General features: G+C 35.6%; 1 long non-coding RNA gene across 1 annotated transcript in view; it reads right to left on the bottom strand.

Moving 5' to 3' along the window:
* Positions 1 to 392: 392 nt before the first annotated feature.
* LOC150106307 (uncharacterized) overlaps positions 393 to 26,958 on the bottom strand; it is a 45,289-nt gene continuing 18,723 nt past the window's right edge. The window contains exon 2 of the long non-coding RNA XR_016548300.1: positions 393 to 730. This is a non-coding gene — a long non-coding RNA (uncharacterized LOC150106307). The remainder of the gene's footprint in view (positions 731 to 26,958) is intronic.

Here is a 26,958-nt window from a genome sequence, read left to right as displayed (position 1 = left end):
TTTGGGATCAGCTTTGTACATGATGCAACTTTATGCACACAATCCGAACCGGCTTGTTGCAGAGTTGTTTTTATTTTTAGAAGTGTGTGTTCATGGGGCCGGTTTGCCTGAGGGGTGAAAAACTCGAGTTCCTGGGTGGAAAAACCCTCTACCTTTAGTCGAAAGAGACCAGATAAAGGTTCCTCATGTCTTGGACATGAATTGAACCCAGGTCTTTCCAACCAAAGGGCTTTGTCTATAACAACTGAAACTGTCAAATTAAAATGACTAAATATTTAAATATTTATTTTAAAAAAATAACTAAAAAATTCTTTTGGACCTATTGAAATCATTTAGTTTTGAGTGTGAATTTTGAATATGATGATTTTGTGAAAATGGAAGATGAAAAGCAATTGCATCATTTTCATTATTTATTTATATAAAAGTATGGCAATGATTGTTTATACAAAATGTTTGGCATTTTCATAAAAAGAAATACATACAAAATTATAAAATTACAGTATTATAAATTTGGTCCTGCATTTAAAAATAGTGACAACATGAGAAGAGGCACAGTGAGGAATGAAAAATATAGCGATATTAACATTCGATCAGTCCATTATACATCTGAGAGAAGCAGGCATTCTGAAATGAATGAGAAACTCCACTCTTTTTCTTAATGAGCATTCTATGCATTTTAAGTCATATGGAAAAAATCATAGCAGAATTTGAATTATCTTGTTTTCAGATTCTAGAATTTAAAAAAAAAAAGATATGAAACATTTTGATATTTTTTTATTTTCAGAAAGTTAATTACTTATTATTTTGCATGCTTACAACCTTAACAGTAACACAGTATTAGTGAACTTATTAAATTCTCATGATATATATATATATATATATATATTTTTTTTTTTTTTAATGTACATTTCAGACAGTTTATGTACTCTGATATTGATTCTTTACATTGTAAGATATGGCAATGCAGCACTTCAGCAATAAGTGTTACCATGCCCGAAATCAGCTTCTGAGAGAATGCATGAGAATGATGTTCAGTAAGATGCTGAGCTTATATGCTGTGTGTAGGTTATACTTTTTTAGTAGAAAAAGTAGCCAAGATACTAAAAAAGTATAACCTACACACAGCATATAAGCCCTACCGCAAACTGGCTACCCTTATCCGTTCTACGAAAGATCAGCTCCCTCCTCTCTCTCTCTGCCTGGAGTTTACAAAGTACCCTGTTCCTGTAAGCTTGCGTACTTTGGACAGACAGGCAGATCAGCATCCATCCGCCTGGAGGAACACAAGTCGTACATCGTTAAACACAACTATGGCCATTCAGTCTTGGCTGACCATGTTTTGGACACCACCCACAGAGTATCATGGAAGAAAACCACCATGCTCCACCACAGCAAATTCAAGAAAGAGAGACTTTTCTTAGAAGCAGCAGCAGCAGCTCTCAGAAACCAACCAAATCTTAACAAATACGGTTGCATTAAGCTTCCGAAGATTTGGGAAACAGTCATCACCAGAGGTCCCACCTTACATTCTAGGCCGCCTACTACTGCCCTTAGAGGGCAGTCCACCTAGATAGGACTTTAGTGTCACCCACGTGGTTGGGCTTAGTATTGTAAGTTTTTGTGTGCATGTTACATTAATTGTCTTTGTAATCCCCGTAGATGTCCTAGTGACTAGGACGAAATATAGGAAGTATTAAATTCTATTTTAATTCTTTTTGAGTGTTGTAAAAAAATCCATTAAACCTCCAACATAAAGTCTGTATATCCAGAGTTGTGGTGAAGGTACCAAAGAGATTGGTGAGAACTAGGATACCAAAAATGGGTTGACATTATTCTCTGTGGTTATCAGCATGGGTTTGTTAAGGGGAGATCATGTTTCACTAACTTACTTATGTACTATAACAAGGTGACAAATACCTTGAACAGAGGAGATGAATATACAGTGGTGTACTTGGATTTTGCAAAAGCTTTTGATAGACTATCACACAACAAGCTGGTAAATAAATTGACACAGATGGGATTGGATAACTAGCTTCTGAGTTGGATCAGTGACTGGCTGTCAGATAGGCATCAGAAAGTTGTATATTGTCCAAAACTGACCCCTGTGGTATACCACAGGGGTCAGTTTTGGAACCACTTGTTCAGTTCGTATGTTAATGATATTGGGATGGGTTTAACTAGTGATATGCAGATGAATGCAAAATTGGGGAGAGCAATGCAGAATCAAGCAGATGTTATGGCCTTACAGAAGGACTTGAATAGTTTAAACTTTAAATTTTTCCCACAAGCATGTACTTTGCATCCCATCATTGCTTTTTAAATCTCAAACCTCACACTTAGAAAGCAACAATCGGATGCAAAGTACACACCTGGTGGAGAAACTTTAAAGGAAGTAGAGGAGGTGAGAGATCTAGGAGTGATGGTGGACATGGGCCTGAAATTCAGGGGCCACATTGCACAATTTGTGAAGATGTCACATTGGATAATGGCAATGATGCAGAGGATCCTGACATGCAAAAATTGAGAGGTTATGATGCCATTGTATAAGGCCTCATATGGATTACTGTGCCCAAATTTCATCACCAGGTTTTCATGGTGACGAGGATATGTTGGAAAGGGTCCAGAGAAGATTCACAAAGGTGATCAGATGGTCTTTGGAATGTGGAATACAGGGACAGATTGAGAGAATGTAAGTTGCAAAGCTTTGCGAATAGGAGGGATATGATTGAGACATATAAACTAGTTAGGGGTTGTTATCAGGTTGACATAGAAGAGATTTCTCATCGAATGGGAGGGGGGGGTAGAACAAGAGGCCATCACTGGAAACAGTATAAGGAGGGTGTGAGCAGAGGAGTGAGGAGAAGTTCTTTGCATGGAGAGTGGTTGGTGAGTGGAATGTATTGCCTGAGTGTATTATGAATGTAGACACACTGAATCAGTTTAAAGCACGGTTAGATGAGTATCGTGTGTACCTCCCACGATGAGTCTCTGTTTCTGACTCCAAGGAGGTCAGATGTTAATAATAATATTTTGCTACTCCTATAGAATACAAATAGCTACTGTTCTTGACTGTTACAATTGAGAAGAAATGTCACTGTTCTCAACATGAAAAGTCTCAACTTTTCACGAGTTTTTTTGACTCCATGAATGTCTGATGACAATAACAATAATTTCATACAAGTAGGACAAGCTCATTATGATCAATTATAGAGGCCAGAGTAAATGCCAAAGTATGACCAGACTGCAAGTGCAAGTGCAGTAATTATCACATCCAGAAAGTGGATGTGAAAAGTACTAGGGATCTTCAAATAACATTCATAATATGTCCTGCAGAACACAGGATCAGTTTGTGTATTTGATCTCATAAGTGAAACATTAATTCATGGTGCAATTTTTTTCCTGTTTTTTTTTTCTTTAAAAATGTAAATTTAAAATAGGCATGAATTAACTATGAGGATTAAAATTTTCTTGTCTTTTATGATAAAGTTATATGGTATTTTGATCAAATCATTTTTATTGGCAAAAAAAATTAAAAACTATATTAATATTTCCAGTGAATGGACAGAATTTAATGAAATTTGGTATTTAGAATCTCAATTCAAATATGTCCAGTTATTTCAATTACACCATTTGTAGTGAAAAAATCAAGCAAAGAATAATTATGTCTATAATACTTATTATTGTCTTAATATTATATGTCTATAATACAGATGTCTACAAAAGTGCATGAACTTGAAGAAGTTCTTTGAATAAAGTAAAAATGTTATGTACATCATGACAATTCTTACAAAAAAAGGAAATAACTAAAACTGAAAATTCAACTCTTTCAAACTGCAAAGTATATAAACTTCATTTGAAGCTTCAAGATCTTTCATAACCAATGCCTTAAATTCTCATCTCATCTTTAGTGGGATGAGGATAATCTTATTAACTTTAATGCTACAAAACACGTTCTATCTTTATTTCGTGTTAGAAGGATCTCACTTATTTGCCCTTCCTTTTAATAAAATCATGATTTCTAAACATTTCTTTTCTTTGGCTGACTGACACCTCAGCAATAGCTTATTTGACATTCAGAAATCTAGGTTTCCTTTTTCCTCAAGACATTTCTTCTCACCTATTGCTGATGATACTATATAAATACCAAATCTGCTCACCTCTGGCATACTGCTTGATACTATCCAAGAGGAAGAGCTTTACAGATGCACTCCATGTAGATATTCTGTTTCTGACTTATGTCTCTTCTATAAGTATTTTCGAGGGAAAGTATTCTGCCGAACTAACCACCTTCATTACTCTATTTTTTTCCCAAGGACTGTGACAAGATGAAAAGCTGCTGGTAAACATTCATTTGCTGTCTAGCTTCAACCCCCACCAATCCAACTTCTCATTCCCTTCTTTCATTCCACCTTCTTTTTATTTGGAACCTCCCTTATTTTTGTCTTTGGGAAAGACAAAATGAGAGAAGTTAACCTCCAGATGTTCAAGCAACAAACTGACAGATTCCTTCTTTCTCCTTAACCTCTTACCTGCATGTGGCACTGATATGCTGTAGATTTTAACCTTCTACGTGTGGCTTTGATATTTAAAAGAAAAATTTGAAGAGCTAGCTAAATCTAATCTCTATCTGAGAGTGAAAAATATACATTACATCATAGTGAAACCATGTAATAATTCTCACTGTCAAACAAGTTCTAGGTTCGGGGCTACTTGAAAGTATTTCCCCCACCCACACTTATAATTTTGTTTAGAGCAACAAAATTGTATACTGCACTGTCTTAAACCAAAACAAAACAATGGTACAATATGATAGAATATCATGCTGGCTGGGGCATCACCCAGTTAATCAAGATCCCTGCTATTTTTGCCAGAGAATTACTAATGGAACAAACTCAAATTCAACATCAACAGAATTCAAGATAGGAAGAAAACAGAAAAGAAGTATGACTTGCAGAAGAATTAGAGAAGTACATTAACATGATCTGTGTTAATGAAAAAAAAGAAGAGAAAATTATGAATTTCTTCAAAATAACTACAGAATGTTATGTGCAAACAACAATAATCAGGAAAAATGTAAATCTTATTTACATAAGATCTTATGTAAATATCAAAAACAATTTTAATATTATTATTATTTACATACTAATTTCTAGCATGTCATCATCATGAACCACGGGCACACTGCCTGTTGGTGTCCGATGCCTCCTTCACTATCTTCTTCCACCTTTCTTTGTCCAGTGCACAGTGTCGCAGTTTCTGTAACCCCATTCCATACCAGTCCTTTATGTCATCTATCCATTCTCTGTATGGTCTACCTTTTCTGTTTACATCTATAATACCAAACATGAATGTGTCTATCTTCCAGTCCTCACTCATTCTGCAATGTTTCCAAATAATTGCAGCTTCCATTGTATAATCTTCTCTATTAAATTGTCCTTTGGCATCTTCCGACAGAGCTCTTCATTTGTGATTTTCTGTACCCATCCTATTGTTAGAATCTTCCTGTAACAAGTTCTTTCAAATGCCAAAATTCTTTTTCTTGATTCCTTATTTATTAACCATGTTTCAGATCCACACACAGCATACCACTAAAGATGCATGTTTCTAGTACTCTTAATTTCATTTGCAGGCTGATCGCTTTACTTTTCCAGATGTTATCCATGGCCTTCAGATTTGTTCTTTCCCTTTACAATCCTGATCTTTATTTCTTTTTTACAGTCCAAGTCATATATCATTTTACTTCCCAAATATGTGAATTATTCTACATTTTCTACAACAGTTCCATCCAATTGTATCTTTTGTTTCATGTTCTCCTCACCAAATACCATTGTCTTTGTTTTTCCAAGTTCATAAGTCCAAATCTCTTATCTTCCTCATTTAACAGTTTCACTGTCTTTTGTAGTTTTTTCATCTTTTTCAATAATAACAATGTCATCTGCAAATCTCAGATTGTTAATTCTCATCCCATGTACTGATATTCCTTTTACATCTTCCTTCATTTTGTCCATTGCTCTTTCTAAATGTGTGATGAAAATGCTTGGTGATATTGGGTCCCCCTGTCTACTACCTCTCCTTGTTCTAAACCATTTCCCCAAATCCTCATCTATTCTAACTGCTGCCATTGCATTCTTATAAACATCTTTTAATATGGCTATTAGTTTTCTGTCAATTCCATAGGATTCTAGCACTGCTAATGTCACTTTCTGGTCGATGCTGTCAAATGCTTTCTGAAAATCAACAAAGCAAGTATTATATGTTTTTGTTTTTTCTCCTGGCTTTCTCTGCTATTAGCCACATTATCAAATTCTGTTGAATTGCACTTCTATCTTTCCTAAATCCTGCTTGCTTGCTTGTCTGCAAGGTATAATTCCAATTGTGTTCTCAATCCTTGTCAATGCAGTTGTTCTATAATTTTTACATTCTAGCTTATTTCCTTTCTTGTATAATGTCACTAATATCGATTTCACCCACTCCTCTGGCATTTTCCCTTCCTTCCATACCATATTACATAGTTGGTGCATTTCTGTAGCCATACTTTCACCAGTGATGTTATCATTACAAGGACTCTTGTTGTGTTTTAGCCATCCTATTGCTTTTTTTTTACCTCTCCTCTTGAAATGTCCATGTCGTACTCATAACATGGTTGTGATATCTGCTTCAATTCTTCGATCAGTTTCCCAACTCCATCTGAATCTAGATTTTCTTCATATAACTCACTACAGTATCTTGTCCATTTTACAATTTTATCTTTATTCATCAATACTTTGCCTTTTTCATCTTGGAATGTGATCTGTTTTCGTTGCCACCTTCTATTAATGGTTGTAATCATTTTGTATACCTCCCTAGTTTTGTGCTCTCCATAGTGCTGTTCTATGTTATTGCATTGAGCTTCTAATTTCATCTTATCCATTCTGACTGCGTTTTTTCTCCTCATTACACTTTCTTCTATATTGCTCCTCTATTTGTTCTGATGTATCCCTTCTTATCCTCAACATTCTCTTTTCCTGTACTAACTTCAGTGTTTCCTATCTAATCCACTTAATCTTGATCTTCTCTTCTTCTGGTACTGTTTCTTCAATCACCTTCATTACTCTTTTCACTCTTAGATTCGAATTTTTTCCTTTTTCCACACTTTTTAGTTTCTCCTCTAACACTGTTCTGTACTTTCTTCCTATTTCTGATTCAGTTATTCTTGCTGTATCTCTTTGTTTCTGATGGTGATTTTTATATTTTCTTTTTAAATTCAACTTGATGTTTGCAATCACTAAGCTATGATCCGAATCTATATTCCCTCCTTGAAAAGTTTGACGCTGCTCTTGGTTTTCCCATCATTTGATTGCCATGTTTCTAGACTCTTTTTGCTGGAATCTTGTGTAACATCATCTCATGGTGCACAGCAAATTCTAACATGTTTTCACCTCATTTGTTTCTTTCTCCAAAACCATATTTTTGCATGGCGCTTTCCTAACCATCATTTTCTATTCCAACTTTGGCATTCCAGTCTCCTTCAATAATTAGTATACTTTTATTTTGGTATTGTTTCTGTCAGATCTTTGTAAAATAAATCGATATCCTCATCTGGACTGTCAATATGTTATATGGTTTTGCTTGAAATCTTGCTACTATGATTCATTCATTGACTGGTTTGTAGCCTAACAGTGCCTCTCTAGCTTTTTTTGTTAAGAAGGAAGCCAACTCCTGCTTCATGCTTGGTATCATGCCTTAACCATATGACTTCACATCCATTGATCTCTCCTGATAATGTCTATCGCATCTCTGCCACTCCTAGTATATCACGTTGACATCTCTTCATTTCCTCACAAAGTAATTCTGGTTTTCCTGACATCCAAAGTGTTAGTACATTCCACGTCCCTACTGATAATAGTTCTGTTGGTTTTAGTTTCTGTTTTCTTTCAGTATCCCACTTTTTGATTCAATCCCAATTGCTCGATTGTGTCGCGGACCCTATTTATCCAGGCGATGTCTGAGCCAGCATGTTTTAACTGTTGATCATGTAGGCATCAGATAACAATCATGTTTTTTTTTTTCTACAGTCTTTATTTCTAGCATGTGGCAACCATTTTTAATTGATAAACTTATTGTTGTACGTATATATATATATACATATCTTGTATTCCTGTTCTTCGATTTGCTTGTTGTTTCCCCACACACACACACTGATGATGTACTATTATTTGCAGTGCAAAATATTTGTATTCTTCATTAAAGTTTATCACTGTGGTTATTATCTAATTTTGTTGTTTTAAAGAGTATACTACCGTAAAACAAATAAACAGAGATGGTAAAGGTAACAAAAAAATAAAAATAAATAAAAATAAAGAGATATTCTGGATGTATGGAGTAAGTATATAAAAGATTATTAAAGGAAACCAAAATAACCTTGACTGTGAGTCAGTATGCCCAAAGATAATTGGTATAAGTGAAAGATGGTTGTCTGAGGAGGATATGATGTCATGAATAGAAATGGAAGGATATATAATTTTCCCAACAGATTGCAGAGGAAATGTGTCCACAAAGTGTGGAAGTTGACAGTACAACTTGCACAGATTTTGAATCTGTGTGATGTGAGGTGGAAATTAACAGGCTAGTATATCTGATAGGGTGCTGTAATAGCCCAGGGAATGTAGAGAATACTGATTGTGAAATGTTTAGGCAATTGGTCCGACATGTTAAAAGAAGGTTATTGTGATGGGAGACTTTTGTACAGGAATATACAATGGAAGAGAAGACAGTGTATGGGAAAAAGGAGAGCGAGTTTGTTGAATTCCTGAGAGATAAATATCTTAAGCAGCATGTGACCGAAGCAACTAGAGCCTTTAATGTTTATTTGGTGATAACTTCACAAGATGCAGTTGTTAATGAGGTATTAACACTGTAGCCAGTTGGTGAAAGTGATCATGATGTACTTGTTTGTGAATGGTGAAACAAGAAAAGGTTGCTGCCAAAAACAGATATATGTGGACGTATAAGGCAGGTGATTATGGGAGGCTAAGTAGTCATTTAGCATCAATACATTGGGTAGATGTTGACACAGTGCATGGAAATTCATAAGCAAGTATCTGACACAAGCAATGTATAACTACATACAAAGAGTTAAGCAAGTAAACGAGTAGGAGCGAAATAGATGAACAGTGAAATCAAACAAGCTGTGTTGGAAAAGAAAAGGCAATGGAAGAGGAAAGACATCTGGTGGTGATTGGACACATAAAGAGTATAAAGTGCAGGCTAGGAAGATGAAGATGAGCATGTAAAAAAAAGAAAAGGTGCAATATGAGAGGAGATTGCTATATAGCAAGCACGAGAAAGAATAATTATGGAAAGTTGATTGACACTGGTGGATAGTCATGGCAGCAGAGTGATGCTGCAAAGAATATAGTGGAATTACTAAATGAGCACATTATCATGTATATCATACTGGTGTAAATAATGCCATGCAAAATATAGAAGGATACAAGTATTAGGAGAATTGGAAGTGAAAGAATCACAGGTTATATCAGATAAGAATTGGGTTAGATGGCATACTGAAGTTTAGAAGCAAATTGCAAGTGTTGCAAAGATTGCACATCATATTACCACTATGATAAGAAGTGCTGTAACATTTAGGAATGGATGACATATCGCCATGTATTCTCAAAGAATGTGCACAATAGTTAACTATGCCCTTGACCTGTTGTTTAATGACTGGATATGGTTCCTAAGGAATGGAAAGAAAGCAAAATAGTACCACTCCATAAGCATGGTTCTACGACAGAAGTTTCCAATTATAGACCAATCTATATAAATGCAGTTGTAGTGTTGGAGAGATTAGTTAGGAATAGAATACAGGATTGGGTTGATGGACATAGCATTCTTTATGATGGTCAGCATGGATTTTTAAAGAGTAGGTCCTGTTTTAGTAATTTACTTGTATTTTATAAGGTAACAAATGTGTTAGATAAGGAAGAATCATATATAGTGATATTCTTGGAGTTTACAAAAGCATTTGATAGATAACTACATGATAAGTTGGTGTACAAATTGCAGAGGATGGGAATAGATGGTATATAGGTTAGATGAATCAGAGAATGGCTCTCTGAACGATATCAGCAGTGTCTCAAAAAAGGAGGGTGATAGAAGTGGCGTACCCTTGGGTTCTGTTCTTGGGCCCCTGTTGTTTAACTTAATTGTAAACAATATATCATGGCGACTGACTGGAGATCTTCAGTTGTTTGCTGATGATGCAAAGTTGGGAAGAATTATAAGTAGCACTGCTTAATTCCATTCAGGAAAATTTGAATAGACTTTCTAACATGGACAAAGGAGTTGGGTTGTAGTTTTAATATCAATAATTGCAAGGTGTTGCATTTTGGAGTGGAGAAATATAAGGCTGTGTATGACGTGCTGTACCAGGAAGTGGATGAGATTCGAGATTTGGGAGTGATTGTTGACAGTAGACTGAAGTTGAGAAGGCTTATTGCAAGTGTTGCAAAGATTGCACATCGTATTACCATTATGATAAGAAGTGCTCTAACATGTAGGAATGAGGAAGAAGTTGTGCCATTGTATAAAGCACTGGTCATACCACACTTGAACTGTTGTGCTCAGATTTGGACACCTGGTTTTCAATGTGATGTGAAAACATTGGAGAGGGCCACAGATGAGTGACAAAGACAATATCAAGACTGTAATGTTTGCTATGGAGAGAGGTTAAAGGAATGTGGATTATAGTTTGGTGGATAAGAGGAAAAGAGGTGATATGATATAAATGTTTACTTTAGTGAGAGGATTTTATCAGATTAATACAGAGGGGATTATAAAAAAGAGTAGAAGGTGAAAGGTAATGAACTAATGAATGAAATAATATTCCCATTTTTACACAAATAGTTTAGAATCATGAGAATATAAGGATTTGTATGTAAGGTTTGTAGATCTGGAAAAGGTACATAGAGAGAAAAGCAGTTAAAAATGTTTAATTAGAGTTATATGCAGTTTTACAGTCATAGTCTTTATGGTCATATGCAATTGTACAGTTATAGTCTTGACAGTTATTTGTTGTAAAGAGGGCATACTGGAGATATTAATCCCAGCTTTTTACTTTCTGCAGACAATGTTATACTCCTAAATAAATCTACTACCTATCTGCAGGATTCCTTATCTAAAGAGAATGACTACTATAACAAATTTTGTATGAAAATCATTATTATTATCATCATTAATCATAATGCTGGAATCCTTAGACCTCCATGGAGTCAAAGACTCATTGTGAGAGGCTCACAACACACACACAGAGCTCATGATACCATGCCTTAAACACACTCACATTCTCTACAGTCATCATACTCTCTAATTTCTCATTCACCATGCTCCATGCAAAAGACCTGCTTCCTCACACACTCCTTGTACAGTTTCAGGGATGACCTCTTTGTCCGTCCCCATTTTCCCACCATTCTATAAAAAATCTCCTCCAAAATAATCCGATAAAAACTCATTCTTGCCTCCCCTCCTCTTCCTATCCACTAGATTCTACAAACAGCATTTTCTCAATCTTTCTTTATACTCAACATTACAGAGACCAGAAATCACCTTAGTCAATTGCCTCTGGACCATTTCCAATATCATTTTGTCTTTTTGAAAACCACATAACCAAATTTGAGCAGTACTCCATATGTGGCCTAATTAATGCCTTATAAAAAAGAACCATAATCTTCTTAATTCTCATAGTCAGTCCTCATAATTTTAGCAATGTGTCCTCTAAATTTTAGGTACCTACTCACCATTGCTCCCATAGCTTTTATTTTCTCCACCTCCTCCTATATATTTCAACCATTTCTATACTCTGCATCCCATCTTTGTTTTAGAACCTTAAACTTTGCAATACTGTACTGGTAACCCCACTCCATGCACATTCACTCAGTCTATTCAAGTCCTCTTGTAAAGCCACAACAGCTGCTCTAGTTTCTCATAGTTCTTTCCTAACTTTGCATCATCTGCAAACCACCAAATATTCATTCAAACCTTCCCCAATATCATTAACATACAAGTTAAACAGAGATGACCCTAAATCTGACTCTTGAGACATACCATTAACAACTTTCCTCTTCCAAGATGTTGCTCACTCTGCACACAGCTTGCTGATACCTCTCAGATAGTCCATCTCCATTCCAATGCACTAGTCTGTTATCCAACTCCATATGTTCAAATTTAACTATCAAGTCATCATGTGGCAATTTATTAAATGCCTTTGCAAAATCCAAGTATACCAATGTGTATGCATGTTCCTTGTCCAATGCATCTGTCACCTTAGTGTAATTAGTAGGCAGATTACTAAAATATGATCTTCTTTAAGCAAACCCATGCTGTCCATCAAAGATGGTTCTTACTGTTATCAATCATCAAGTCTCACAGCCTTATTATTATCTAGTTTATTCAATTCTTCATATACATCCTGCTCACTGACATTCAGTCTCTCCTTCTCCCTTTCCACTGTACTCAAACTCTATACGATGTCACATTGATGAGGATGAAATATCTTTATGAACTGCTCATTTAATATCTCAACCATATCCTCTGCAGTGCATCACTGCATCAATAAGCAATCTATGAAAATAGGCTGGAATATTATAAATATCAGCTGCATTGTGAATGGAGAACCTATAAAACAAGTAAAGCATTTTGGTCATTCAGGCACAATTTTTAATGAAGATGGAAAATTAAATATGAATATAGACAACTGGCTCCCCCAATCATGGCACATTTGCTTATTATTTAATCAACTGCTTTGGTTCTAATCCAATTAGAACCATGTTGAAAGTTTATTTTTCACTTGGTTAGAGTATAATAAATTTAGTTTAATCCTTTATCCAAGTGTGAGCAAACAAAGTTTGCACCTGAAAGTATCTTCAGGACTGGGGTAAAGTGGTACAACACCAGGGCACTCCTTGCAAAGGTGGAGCAAGATACCAACACTCCTATCTCAGTATCTCCCATAATGCAAAACACATCTCCTTGCGGATATGTCTAATGTTATGCATTAAGGGAAGGGCCACAATCCAGACTAGTTTCGACCTTTGTTTGCTCACACTTGGATAAAGAATTAAACTAAATTTATTATACTCTAACCAAGTGAAAAATAAACTTTCAACATCTTTCTCTAAATCCAGAGTAATTTATTAAAAAAGGGTGGCACACCATTTGACAACTCCTATAGGTAGAGATGACCTGCTAATGCTTCTGCCTGGTATCTCCACTTGGGCCTGGCTCCTACTGAAGAGACCTCAATAAAGGTCAAAACTAGTCTGGGTTGTGGCCCTTCCCTTAATGCATAACATTAGACATATCTGCAAGGAGATGTGTTTTGCATTATGGGAGATACTGAGATAGGAGTGTTGGTAGCTTGCTCCACCTTTGCAAGGAGTGCCCTGGTGTTGTACCACTTTACCCCAGTCCTGAAGATAATTTCAGGCGCAAACTTTGTTTGCTCACACTTGGATAAAGGATTAAAGTAAATTTATTATACCAGTTAGAACCAAAACGTTGGTCAAAGACTATAGATATCATACCTGTAAATTCTGAGAAAAATTAGGAGAGTGAATAGATTATATCAGTGGCAGAATCACATTATAATGAATAAAAATATCATATTATAGAATCATATTAAAATGTATTAGAAAGGAACTTAACATTAGCATTCAAGAATGTGGTAGCAGAGCTATTCTGAGGTTGTAAATAGTCAAATAAACAGAATGAGATAGGAAGTCAGTAAAATAGGTGTTTGTAGGATGGCAAGAAAAAAGATTCAGAGGAGGCCCACGTTTTAAGTGTAGTGATGTGACTTAGTAGACTGAAATATAAAATCACAATGCTGAAATCCTTACTGATAACACACTAATTTAGAGGAAAACTGTCAATAGGAAGTTGCTAATAAAGTAAACTTTTTACAATACTATCATAGTATCCTGTACACCTCTTGAGGGTGCATATCAGTAATTTGAAGATGATAATTCTGTTTTATCAGCAAAATGATATGAAATGATAATCATTCCTTTTAGGCTTGATTAGTGCTTTTTTTCTGGAAAAAAAAGGTGCCGGTACTCACCATGAAGATGTTATTATAGCAACTTACACACTTTTAACATATCCTCCGATATACCCTCGTCGTCTCTAGATCGCTTCTTGCTTTTGGTATCAACTGCAGAATGACAACCTTGGAGCAGCCATGAGGCCACATATTTGCTAGGGTTGAACTGAGTGAGAGGAGGTCCTACTATCCTGATGAACATCAGTGCAGAATTTGTCCATACAAGCAGAGATGACCTAGATGAAGTCACTATAAGATTCATCTGAGAAAAACCCCTTTCGCATTCACTGGAAGATATTGCAATTGTGTCCAAAGTGTGCTTTAGAGGAAGTAGTATGTCCGGGACTTTATTTTCTTGAAGATATTCACGGAAACCACGAACTGCTTCTCTTTCATTTAAGCGAAATTTGCATGCTAACTTTTTAATTTCAGCTTCACCAAATGTCAGATGCTTCTGGATTTTCTGGCCAATACTTGGAATCTAAAATCTTAGCACATTCAGGCAAATCAGCATCATCTCTTTCAAGCAGATTCTTTCCAACAGCTTCTTTCAGACTTTTATAGAAAGTAGATGAACTTATTGCAGGACTGTGTCTTTCATTTTTGTGGAGCTCAATCCCTTTGACCTTCATGTTCCTTCTGACTTTGAAGAGAAATACCGTAGTACGGACCAGGATTTTCAATTATTCTTTCTTCAAAAATTTGAACTGTATTCTTTAACTTCCTGTCTGCTTTGTACAAGTCAATATTTCTCTCTTCTAAATCTAGACTTAGTTCACTAAGTTCTTGGAGAGCATCACACATAAGGCCCAAATCAAGAACAAACTCACATGACGTTATTTTTCTTAAAAGGTCTTCATAAAGAAAGCGATCTGTTTTGCTTCTTCTGCTGTCATCTTTTGCCTCCAGAAAGTGATGGACGAGGGCTTCAAAGTCTTGCCACATTGCAGAAACAGTGAAAGCTAGATGCAACCCAGCGAGTGCTTAAAATTCTGCCAATTTTAAGAAGTTGAAGTTCTAGAGTCGCTGCACATTCCTGTAGTTCCATAGCATTCTTAGGTGAAGCATAACAAGTCACATAAAGTTTGTCCATGAAACTCTTAAAGCGATTCGCTCCTGTCACATTGTTAACTGTATCACTAACAGACAATTCAAATCGATGGCTATCACAATGCCAAAAATAACACTAGGAAACTTCTCTTGCATTAGCCTCCTTACACCATTATGCACACCAAACAACATGTCTGCACCATTACAAGTTACACAATAAATACTCCTTTAAGTAATCTTCCTCTCGGGGGACCCTGTAACCCCTAGAGAGCGCGTCCCCTGGGTGGCGGATAGGGGGAGCCCACCATGTGTGTGTGTGTGTGTGTGTGTACATGCCCGTGCGTGTGTGTGTATATATATATATGGTGGGGGTGGTCCGAATATACTGAATAAGGACTCGTGGACCAACAGGGCCATAAGGGGCAATCATCTTGATTGTAAGGGAAGTGGCACTCCCATGGACCCCTAGCTGGATCTATCCTCTCCTTCTTCTACTTTGAGGAAGATCCACTTACTTTAATCTTTCCTATAAGGCCTTATCAGCCAACTCTTCTTACTTTATGACCCTTGTGCTATTAGAGTACTCGAGGGCCATGGGGTCTTTTCATTTCTGGCCTTACAACTATGCCCTCTCTATAAACCTTACTATATTTCTTCTATAATCTACTCTTTCCCCTTCAATATACCCTATTCCTCCTATGGGTTTAAATTCGGAAGAAGGCTAGTTCAGAAGCCTTAAGGTAGCAGCCCTACCACTGAACTATTCCATCGTCAGGCTAGTCCCCTGACATGGAGAACATAATCCTACTTGTAAGCTGACAGAAAAAGATAATTGGATTGAATCTATGGGAAACGACCCTGGAATGGAAAAGGGAAAACGAAAATGGAAACGACAAAATATAATACACATAGCAAACTGGAATGTAAGGGAATAGCATATAAAGAAATAGAATTAGACAAGTTACTAAATGAAAGAAATTTTAAAATAGCAGTAATCACTGAAACAAAAAAGAAATTAAAAGGAACTAAGAGAACTGAAAATTTTAATGTGATATACAGTGGAGTCGACAGAGACCAAAGAGCACAAGCAGGAGTCATGATTTGGATTCATAACTCCCTTTCAAAACAGTTAAAACATTATAAATTATGGAATGAAAGAATAATAGAAGCTAGAATAAAAATAGATAGAGGCTATTTAACAATAATTGGTTTATATGCCCCAGAAGAAGGAAGAGAACAGGATAATATTGATTTTTATAATCAGCTACAAAACATATATAATAAAATAAATAAAAATGACTACATAATTTTAGCAGGAGACTTAAATGCAAGAATTGGAAACACGAAAATTAATAATAATATAGGAATACATGGAGAACACACTCTAAACAGAAATGGTAAAAAATTGATTGACTTTGTAGTTTATAATAACCTAAAAATAATGAATTCCTTCTATAAACATAAAGACACATAAATATACTTGGGCAGCAAGAGGATGGAAATCAATATTAGATTACTTCATATTAAATGAAAAGACATCAAAATTTTCACTAGATGTTAGAGTTTCACAGAGGATATGAAATAAGCAGTGACCACTTCCTTGTTAAAATAAAATTAAGATTACCACCTAAATGGCTACAAGTAACAAGAACAGAAAGAAAAATTGAAACATTTGCTTATAAAACTAGACTATTGAATGACACAAATGTACAATGGCTATATGAACAAAGAATTAACCAATATCTAGATAAAATAAAACAAAATGAAGAAATAGAAATAGAATGGCTTAATATAAAAACGATACTAAATGCAGCAGCAAATGAAAGCTTAGGAAAGACCAAAAAATTCAATAAAAGAAAAAAACTGAGGATCTGGGATGATACAATCAAAGAAATAATTAAAAAGAAAAAAGAAGCCTATCACAAATGGTTAAGCAGTAAAAGATTAGAAGATGAAATAGAATATAAAAGAATAAGAGCCATAACTAAAAGAGAAGTCAGAAAAAGACAGAGAATCATGGAATAAATTTGTTTCTAATTTAGAACATGATTTATATAAAATAAGACCCAATGTATATAAGATTTTGAAACACCTAAATGCAGATACCAAAGAAAACATAAAATTAAACACTGAATTAAAATTAGAAGAATTTCTAAATTACTACACAGAACTGTGGACAGACAAATATTTTAAAAAAGACAACTGGCAAACAATTAACGAAAATGAAAAGGAATAACTGAAAAAGAATTAGAAATCAGCCTGAAAGAAACAAGAAACGGAAAATCACCTGGAGAAGATAAGCTAGGTTCAGAACTATATAAATGCGCAGGAACAAGATTCAAAAAAAGACTCTTATTATTTTTAAATAAAATTTACTCAACTGGTATCCCCCCAATAGAATGGAAAAAAGCAATTGTGATTCCTATCTTTAAGAAAGGTAATAGAGATGACCCTAAAAACTATAGAGGTATCAGTATACTAAATTCCTGTTACAAAATATATAGCAGAATCTTAAATAACAAACTAATGAAATATTCCGAAAACTTTATTCTAGAGGTACAGAATGGATTTAGAAAAGGACGATCATGTATAGACCCAGCCTTCTGCCTAAAATTAATAGTAGAGAAAAGAAGAGAATATAATTTGGAAACACATATTGCATTTATTGACTTTGACAAAGTTAAAAGAAACATATTATTTAACATATTAAAAGAAAGACAAATACCAAATAATATCCTAAAAGCTATCACAAGTATATATGAAAATAATCAAATACAAATAAGATTAAATCATGAGCTATCATATACAAGAGAGATAAACCAAGGGGTCTGACAGGGATGTCCCCTCTCAGCAACTCTTTTTAATATCTACTTAAATGAAATAATAATAAAATGGAGTAAAAATTTACACCAAGGAATTAAACTTTCACCTACAGTTAACTTAAACACTCTCTTCTTTGCAGATGACCAAATAATAATTACAAATTCTGAAGATAACTTACAGAAAGCTATTTTAAATCTAAATGAGATATCCAAAGATTATGGTATGATAATATCAACAGAAAAATCAAAAACTATGGCCTTTAAAGGACAAGATCCAGCAAGAACTAAAATAGTATTAGATAACAAGATCTTAGAACAGGTGAATTCATTTAACTACCTAGGATGTATGATCACATATGAAAAAGATATAAACGTAAAAATTGCAAAATATTTAAAAATAACAGGTGTAATTAACTCTATATTTAAACCAAACCTAGTTCAAAAACAAACCAGGCTAAAAATATACAATACATTAGCCTTACCGGTCTTAATGTATGGAAGCGAAATCTGGACAATAAAACAAAAAGACAAACAAAGATTAACAACAGCAGAAATGAAGTTTATGAGATAAACTGCAAAGTATACCCTATTTGATCACAAAAGAAACGAAGATATTATGAAAGAATTAAACCAAGAACCAGTAATAGAAAAAATTAAAAAATATAAACATAAATGGATGGAACACGTTCAAAGAATGAAAACAGAAAGATTACCAAAACAAGCCTTAAAGTACAAGCCATTAGGAAAAAGAAAACTAGGACATCCTCTTAAACGATGACTTCTAAGGCCGGAACAGGCCATGCTAGGCCTAAATCCTTGATACGTATGATGATGATGAGTAATCTTCAGCTAATCCTAAACACTCAAGATGACTAATTAAAGAGTTTAGAATTCCTCTAGCAGTTACATCTGATAATTCCATCAAATCTAGGAAAAGACTCACAGGAGCCGAACGTTCAGGAAGAACCACACGAAGAATAACAATCAATGTTGTTGTGTTACTCACAGTTGTCGATTCATCAACAAGTAACGATATTTTGTTCTTGGAGTTCACTATATTGTCTATTAATGTTTTTCTCATTTCATTTGCGATATGGCTCACAATTAATGCAAGCATTTGCAGAATGAAGAATATAATGCAAGCATTTGCAAATGAAGAATATATCCCATGTCTAGGCCATTAAGTTCCTCTAAATTTATTTCGTCTTCAATGTTGTTAAATGATTGATTTCTCCTCGCAACTTTGCAAGCAGTTCAAAACACTTTTCCTGTTAAGTCTTTATTATGACACAAAGTATATTTATTTAGGAAAACTTTCTCTAATGTTTCGTTTTTTGCTTCAGATTTTATTTTTTGGCATACTTTGTGCACTGCACTCTCCTTATGATCGTAAATCTATTTTCTTAATGACATTAACTGTTGTTTGCGAGATTCTCCAAAATGACTGATTTTACCATTTGCACACTCCGCTGAAATTTTCGTTCCCATTTATCGATGGCAAGACTTCCGAAATCACGACACACTTTACAACCCAACATTTTATTCTTGACATATAGCCACTCTTTTCTCTCACAGAAGTCATTTTTCTGCAAAAGTGTCCAACACTGGGGCCAATCATTATCAGAATCTGCTTCCTTTTGACCACGTGGATCTTCGGTCTTGGTTTCGTGATCCTCTTCACCAAGTAAATTTTCGGTGCTAGTTTTCTGTTTTACAGGATCACAAGTAGATTCAACAATTTCTGCTTCTTTAGCCTTCCTTTTTTTACTCATTGGCATAAAGTAACTACTTATTGTACTCATTTTGAACAACGATTGCACTGATTTAACTTAGATTAATTCAAAACTCACGTGAACACCTGCCTGTTGCGGAGTGAATATAGAACTGATAAACTGATATTGGAAGCAATCAGAAGTGAACTCAACTTCCTGTTTCCAGTTGTGTACCAACCTATGAAACAGGAAAGCAGGGTACCAACTTATGATTAATCAAAACTGAAAATTCAATTCGTGAACACAGTACCATCTACCGGAATATTTATGATACATTTTGCTGTCAATAAATCGCAAATTTTTAAAAACTTAAGAAAAAAGGTGCCAGTACTGCGTACCGCTAGAAAAAAAGCACTGGGCTTAATGGAATTTAATTAAATATGATACTGAGAATCACTACTGAAAGTTGTCTTTTCATTTGGACTACCTTACTAGTAAAATCCCTAGAAACTGTACAAAGGTCATGTAAGTAAGGAAATGAAAGGAGATTTTTTTTGTATGGTGGATAAGTGAGTGCTCCAAGTTGAATGTCTTCAATGCAAGGTATGGTAATAACTATGATATGTGAGTGCCCAACCTCCTCCAGTGAGTTGTCAGACTGCTTAGAGGAGTTTGGAAAATAATACTAAAATGAGTCAAAACAAAATTATGTCTACAGTACATATGCCAAAAATATCTCTAGATTAATTTCCTGTAATAAATGGTTCACCAAATGTGAATATATAAAACACTCTTTTTTATGACTTAATTATTTCTTTGTTATTATTATTCCAGACCTCTATGGTGACATAAGACTCATCATTGGAGACCCATCTTAAACAACATAAAGACTATCATACCACTCCTTAAACTCCATTTATTGTCTGCACATTCACCACTCTATCAAGCAATGAATTCCATGTCTAACTGCACTCCATGCAAAAAAAAAGCCACTTTTTAGCCTCCTACTCACCATTCCTTTTGCAACTTCCAGGGATGGTCTCCTGTTCTTGCTCCTTGTTCCACTATATGAAAACTCTCTCCTGTATTGATCCTGTAAATACTTCTCAACAGCTTAAATATCTTAAGCCTGTCAATCCTTCGTCTTTTATCCACCAAACTACAGAGTTTGGTGGATAGAAGTGGATGTCCTCAATCTATCCTCATAATTAACATTGTAGAGTCCTGGTATCATTTTGGTTATCTGCCTCTGTACCCTCGCCAAGGTTAATTTATCCTCTTCAAATCCTAGTGACCAGATCAGAGCACAGTAATCCAGATGTGGCCTGATCAGGGCTTTATACAATGGGCTACCTTCACTATGTGTGCCATAAACTTCAAATTTTTATCGACTATCACCCCAAGATCCCCTACCTCGTCCACTTCCTCTAGTATAGATCCATCCATAAAGTATGCAGCCTCCAATCAAAATAATGCCTTATGATTTTTGTTGAACTGCAGTGTTAATCTCTCCTCATATTCCATTTTGTTCTTCCTTGCTATACTAGTCACTTTCCTAGCCTGTCCTCATGCAGCTGCTCTCCACATCTTTCTTTTATACTTTTCCATAACCTCTTTTTCATCAGGATATCCTGTTTGATTTCATGAATCATCCAGTTTACACCAAATCGTATTATCTTTTTCACTTGAGGAATACAATTTGCCATTGCTGTTGATAATTATTTCTTCACTAGCCCCCATGCACTGCTGATATTACTCTCTTGCAGTTCTCCCATTCATAGAACTTCCTCCCTCTAGCATATTTCTAAGATTGTTATCATTATCTTATTATAATTCCACATAAATTCCTTTCTCCTTGATACTTCTGCATGTCTATTCGGCCTCAAATCAAGACTGAATGGTCAATCCCACCAAGACTAGCATCTCAGTTACAATCAAACTGTTTGATGCAAGGTCTAAATTCAAAAATCTTGATCCCTGTGTTCTCTCTACTACATGTTGCCGGAGATGTTTGTCCCTCAAGAATTCCAAAAATTCCATTCCTTTGCTTCCTCTGCCCAGATGATGCTACTACAGTTCAAATCTCCCATAATGATCACTCAATTTGCACTTGCCAAAATGATCTGCCTGAACATTCTTATTCATTATTCTTTGTGTTCCCTGCCTTATAGCAACATCTCACTAAATATCTTGTCCTTCCTTCAGTTAGAACATCCTCTGTGCCAACCACATTTCACTCCCAATAATCTTAGGACAGGCTGAGGCTATCAACATCACCCATTCATTTCCACTATTCCTGATACTTCCTGCATTTCTATAAAGAAACATCGATGTGTTGTCAGTGTTTCTATATCAATTTTTATTCCTCCAAATTCCATTTCACTTTGCAACATACCATACATCCTCCCATCCACCCTGGCAAACTCCAGTTTTCCTGCTCTAACAATCTTACTTTCTAACATACCATACATCCTCCCATCCACCCTGGCAAACTCCAGTTTTCCTGCTCTAACAATCTTACTTGCATCGAGAACAACAATATCTCCAGATGCCTATGCCCTTCCATGTTCAAATGCAGTCCATCTCTTGCATGCAGCTCTTGTGTATCCTCAAATGCGCTCCAAGCATCTACATATTACAGACCTCTCTCTTTTGACACATTCTCATTACTATCATATCATCCACATTCTCATCTTGCTTTACTCTCACATACACACTCTGTATCATTCTTCCAGGTAAGCATTCCTCTAACAATCTATTCTGCACACCAGAAATTATTAATCTCCATGCATTACTCCCTTCACAGACTCTTTCATTCCTTGCTCGCCTGCATCTCACTCTCTCCCCTCCAACATTCTCCCTCCTTGCTTTCCCAATTATCATCTATCTTCTCTCATCTCTTTCTCTCTTGACTTTCTCTCATTCCCTCTTTTTCCTGAGTTTGCCCATTCTTTCCTTCTCCATTCCCTCTTTTTCCTGAGTTTGCCCATTCTTTCCTTCTCCATTCCCATAACTTCCCTTACATTTCTTGTTCGTCTCATATCAGTTAGCCTTTCAAGTTTTTTAATTTCTCCTTTCATATGAGTCAACATTTTTCATACCTCCCATTTTCTCTGTCAATACCTCTGTCTCCCTCTCTAAACATCTACTCTAGCTCCAGATTCACTGATGCAGTTGTCACTATCCTTTAGATCTTCTACACCTCCATTCACACTACCTAATATTGAGTCCATCGCTACCTGTTGCTTGCCTTGCTTCCCCTCAGTCACTACTTGTAACTCTCTCTAGGCAAACACTCATTTCCTTAGCACCATCACCACCACTGAAACCTGAAATACCTGAGATAGTGATATCGAGGTCACCCAACTCATCCTATTGCCTACATTTCCTGCAAACATGCACTCCTCTAAAACTTACTTGCCAAATTTTTAAATGATGGGAAGTGTATATGTGCCACAGGCAAAGCTTGCTTGCAGACAAGATTTTATATTAGAAAATCTTTAAGTGGTGGGGCTAAGCAACACAACAAATATGAGGTACTTATCCAAATAGGCAGCTGCCTATTTGGAAAAGTACCTCAAACTTTCAAACAGAAACACACTACACTAAATCACAACCAACTCAGACTAAAATTTACACTAAAGTTATAATAAATCCCTAACGAGTAATATGAAAACTGATTTTTTTTTGCTCCCACCATATCTATTCTGAACACCAGAAATTTATGTAGGATAATAGTGAATTATTTGCCTTCTCATAAAGCCCATTTATAAAGCAAAAGAGCCTCCATAGCTCAGTTAGTATAGACGAAGCCCTTTGGTCGGAAAGACCTAGGTTCGATTCCCGTCAGTGACATGAGGAACCTTTATCTGGTCTCTTTCAACTAAAGGTGAACTAGCCGGTCTCATACAGAAGTGGGGGGGGGGGTTTCACCTGGAAACTTGGGTTTTTCCTACCCCAGAACAGGCAAACTGGCCCTGTGAACACACAAGGACTGCAGCCATGAATACGTTCCAGCCATATGCCTGTACCGAGCCCAGATAAAATTGGGGGGTTGAGGAAAGCAATGGTGAACTATCCTACAAAAATCTCACCAGGAATACTTTGTGGGCAATTCCTACAAAGTCACCTACGGTCGGAAATGATTGAAAGGGAAAACCAAGTATAAAGCAAATATTTTTTAATGTGACTTTTTTTTTTTTTTTTTTTTTTTTGCGTAATGACTTTTTGTGCTATGCTATGCTGTTGTAAAAGAAACGAGCATTTTGAATAACCCAAGTGTAAAGCAAGGAGAAGCTGTAATCATTTTCCATTATTCACAGGATAAGCCAATAATATTTACCATAGCAAATATGTTTCATAGGAAGAGGCTCATTGTCATGTCTTCTTCTTCTTCTTTTGAACAACATGTGTACTTGAATTGAACAGTATTTATTACCTTTTTTTTTTTTTTTGAGTAATAGAATTTTTAAACTCATCTTTAGAAAATTAAAATTAGGTGGCTTTTATTTGGCTGTGGTTACTGGTTAGTTAAGAGATTCTGTGAAAGAGTTTGCATTATTGCAGAACACTTAATTATCCTCATATGGGAAAAAAAGTTTAATAAAAAAAAAGCCAAGTATTTTAGATTTACAGAAGAAAGCTATCTTGTCCTTTTTCCCTGAAGACAGCAACTTTCAATCTCAAAGACAAAAAAATTTCAGCTCGATTTTTAGCAATTTTAGATCATGGACAAAGATTATGAAGACTAGAAATATTAAATGAAATTCTCTCAATGAAGGTTGTTCAAAATGTGGCTCAGTACTATATTATTCATTTTTGTTGGTAAATCAGTAAATAATAATAATTATTATTATTGTTATTATTTCTGTATTCTCTCATTATTCCATGCTTTGCTCCTGTGTTCTCTCACTTTCTCTCATTCCCTATTTCTGTTCTCCCATTTTCACTCCTTTTCTCATTTTCTTCTAACACCTACTCTGGTTCGTCTCATGTCAGTTAGCCTTTCTACACTCCTAATCTTTCCCCTCACACGAATCAACTCAGTTTTCATGCCTTCCACTTCCCTTCTAAGTACTTCTCCAAGCATCCTACCCACACCCAAGATTCATTGACAACACCATCCTTCAGATCCTCCATATCTCCAGTAACACTACTGAATGTCAAGTCCATTGTCACATGATGCTCACCTTCCTACTCTTGATTATGCTACTTGTATCTCTTTGCTGGCTTCCACTTTATTTCCATCCCACTACTGAAGTCAGAGATACTGATATTGAAATCACCCAGCTCTTCTCATTGTCTACATTTCATGCAAATATTTCCCTGTCACATTCTGAAATGGTGGGAAGCCTTTTTTTTCCTACAGAATCATGTAGGAAGCCTTTTTTGCTACAGAGTCATGTATAACATTGCATAAAATGTAATCTTTAAATGGTGGAGGGCTGGTGACAATGTCAACAAATGGAGGTAGTACAGAAAACATAATTGACAGAAAGAAAGAAAGGGTGTAACACCCAAAGCAATATACATATCCAAAAAAGTACTTCAAACTCAAGAACTTCAAAATGTATACCCACTACACTCAATCACAACTAACTCAGACTAAATATATTGTAAATTTATAATAAAATCCCCAATAGCTAACACCAAAACTTATCTTTTTTTTTTTCCCTTTCATCTCACACTACATAATAATATCAAGCCCTTTCAATGATGTAATTTGTTGTGTACTGCAACCCATGGGCAAATAAAACTTATGTAGTGGTATAGTTCTATCAGAGTTTTGAAGTTAAATATTTTCTCCTAATGCTGATACTGCTGTACTGAAATATTTTGATATTCAATGATCAGCTATTTATAAATGTTATTATTATACAATACATAATATTACACTGGTATCTAAACCTAAGGACAAACATTATTTCTGAAGATTACAACCACAAATTCAGATGAACCAGCTTGTATAAATTTGTATAAAGTAGTATGATGTGAACATTACACATCTATCCCTGTCCCCAAAATATTATTATTATATACCCTGCATGGAGTCGACAGACTCATTGGGAGGTTCATTCAACTGCCAACATATTTATCGTGTAGAATCTTAAAATCCTTAACACTCCTTGCAATAACAACACATTCTGGCAATGCATTCCATTCACTGACAATTCTCTATGTAAAAAATCTACTCCTGACACCCCTCTTCACCACACCATAATTTCCATGGATGACCTCTGGTTCTTCCCCTCTCACCTTCTACTCTTTTTATAATCCCCTTCTGGATTAATCTGATAAAATCCTCTCACTAACTTAAATGTCTCTATCATATCATCTCTTTTCCTCCCATCCACCAAACTCTGCAATCAACATCTCTTCAACTTCTCTCCATAGCCAGCACTCCAAAGTCCCAACATTGTCTTAGTCACCCATCTCTGGACCCTCTCCAATGTCTCCACATCACATTGAAAACCAAGTGACCAGATGTGAGCACCATGGTCCAAGTGTGGTTTGATCTTATACAGTGACACAACTACTTCCTTATCCTTGCATGTTAGAGTACTTCTTATCATAGCAGAATACAATGTGCAGCCTTTGAAACACTAGCAATATGCACTCTAAACTTCAGCCTACTGAACCATTGCTCCCAAATTTCTAATGTCATCCACTTCCTGCAGTATGGCGGCATCGATATAGTACACAGCTTTATATTTCTGCACTCCAAAATGCAACACCTTGCACTTGTTGATATTAAAACTACAATCCCACTCCTTTGCCCAAGTAAACAGTCTATTCAAATCTTCCGGAAGGGAATTAATGTCAACAGTGTTACTTATAATTCTTCCCAACCTTTGCATCATCAGCAAACAACTGAAGATCCTCAGTCAGTCCACATGATATATCATTTACAAGCAAGTTAAACAGCATGGTCCCAAGAACAGAACTCTGGAGTAAGTCACTTGTTACCCTCCTTTTTTGAGACACTGCTCTATCATACACAACCTGCTGGTATTATTCAGAGAGCCAATCTCTTATCCATCTAATCAATATACCATCTATTCCTATCCTCTAAATTAAAGATACGAAGAAATTATATACTTGGTTTAATTCTTTATCCAAGTGTAAGCAAACAAGTTTGCACCTGAACTATTTTCAGGACTGGGGCAACTCGTATATAGAAGCTTATGACTTCACACTTACCTTAGTATCCCATAATGAAAAGCACATATCCTTATGGATATGTATAATGCTATGCATTATGGGAAGGGTCACTACCCAGACCAGTTTCGACCTTTAT

This window comes from Typopeltis vanoorti, chromosome 5 (assembly GCF_054136105.1).
Source record: "Typopeltis vanoorti isolate ZY-2024b chromosome 5, IOZ_Tvanoo_1.0, whole genome shotgun sequence".
Lineage (NCBI taxonomy): Eukaryota > Metazoa > Arthropoda > Arachnida > Uropygi > Thelyphonidae > Typopeltis > Typopeltis vanoorti.
This window is presented reverse-complemented; position numbering and strand designations above follow the sequence as displayed.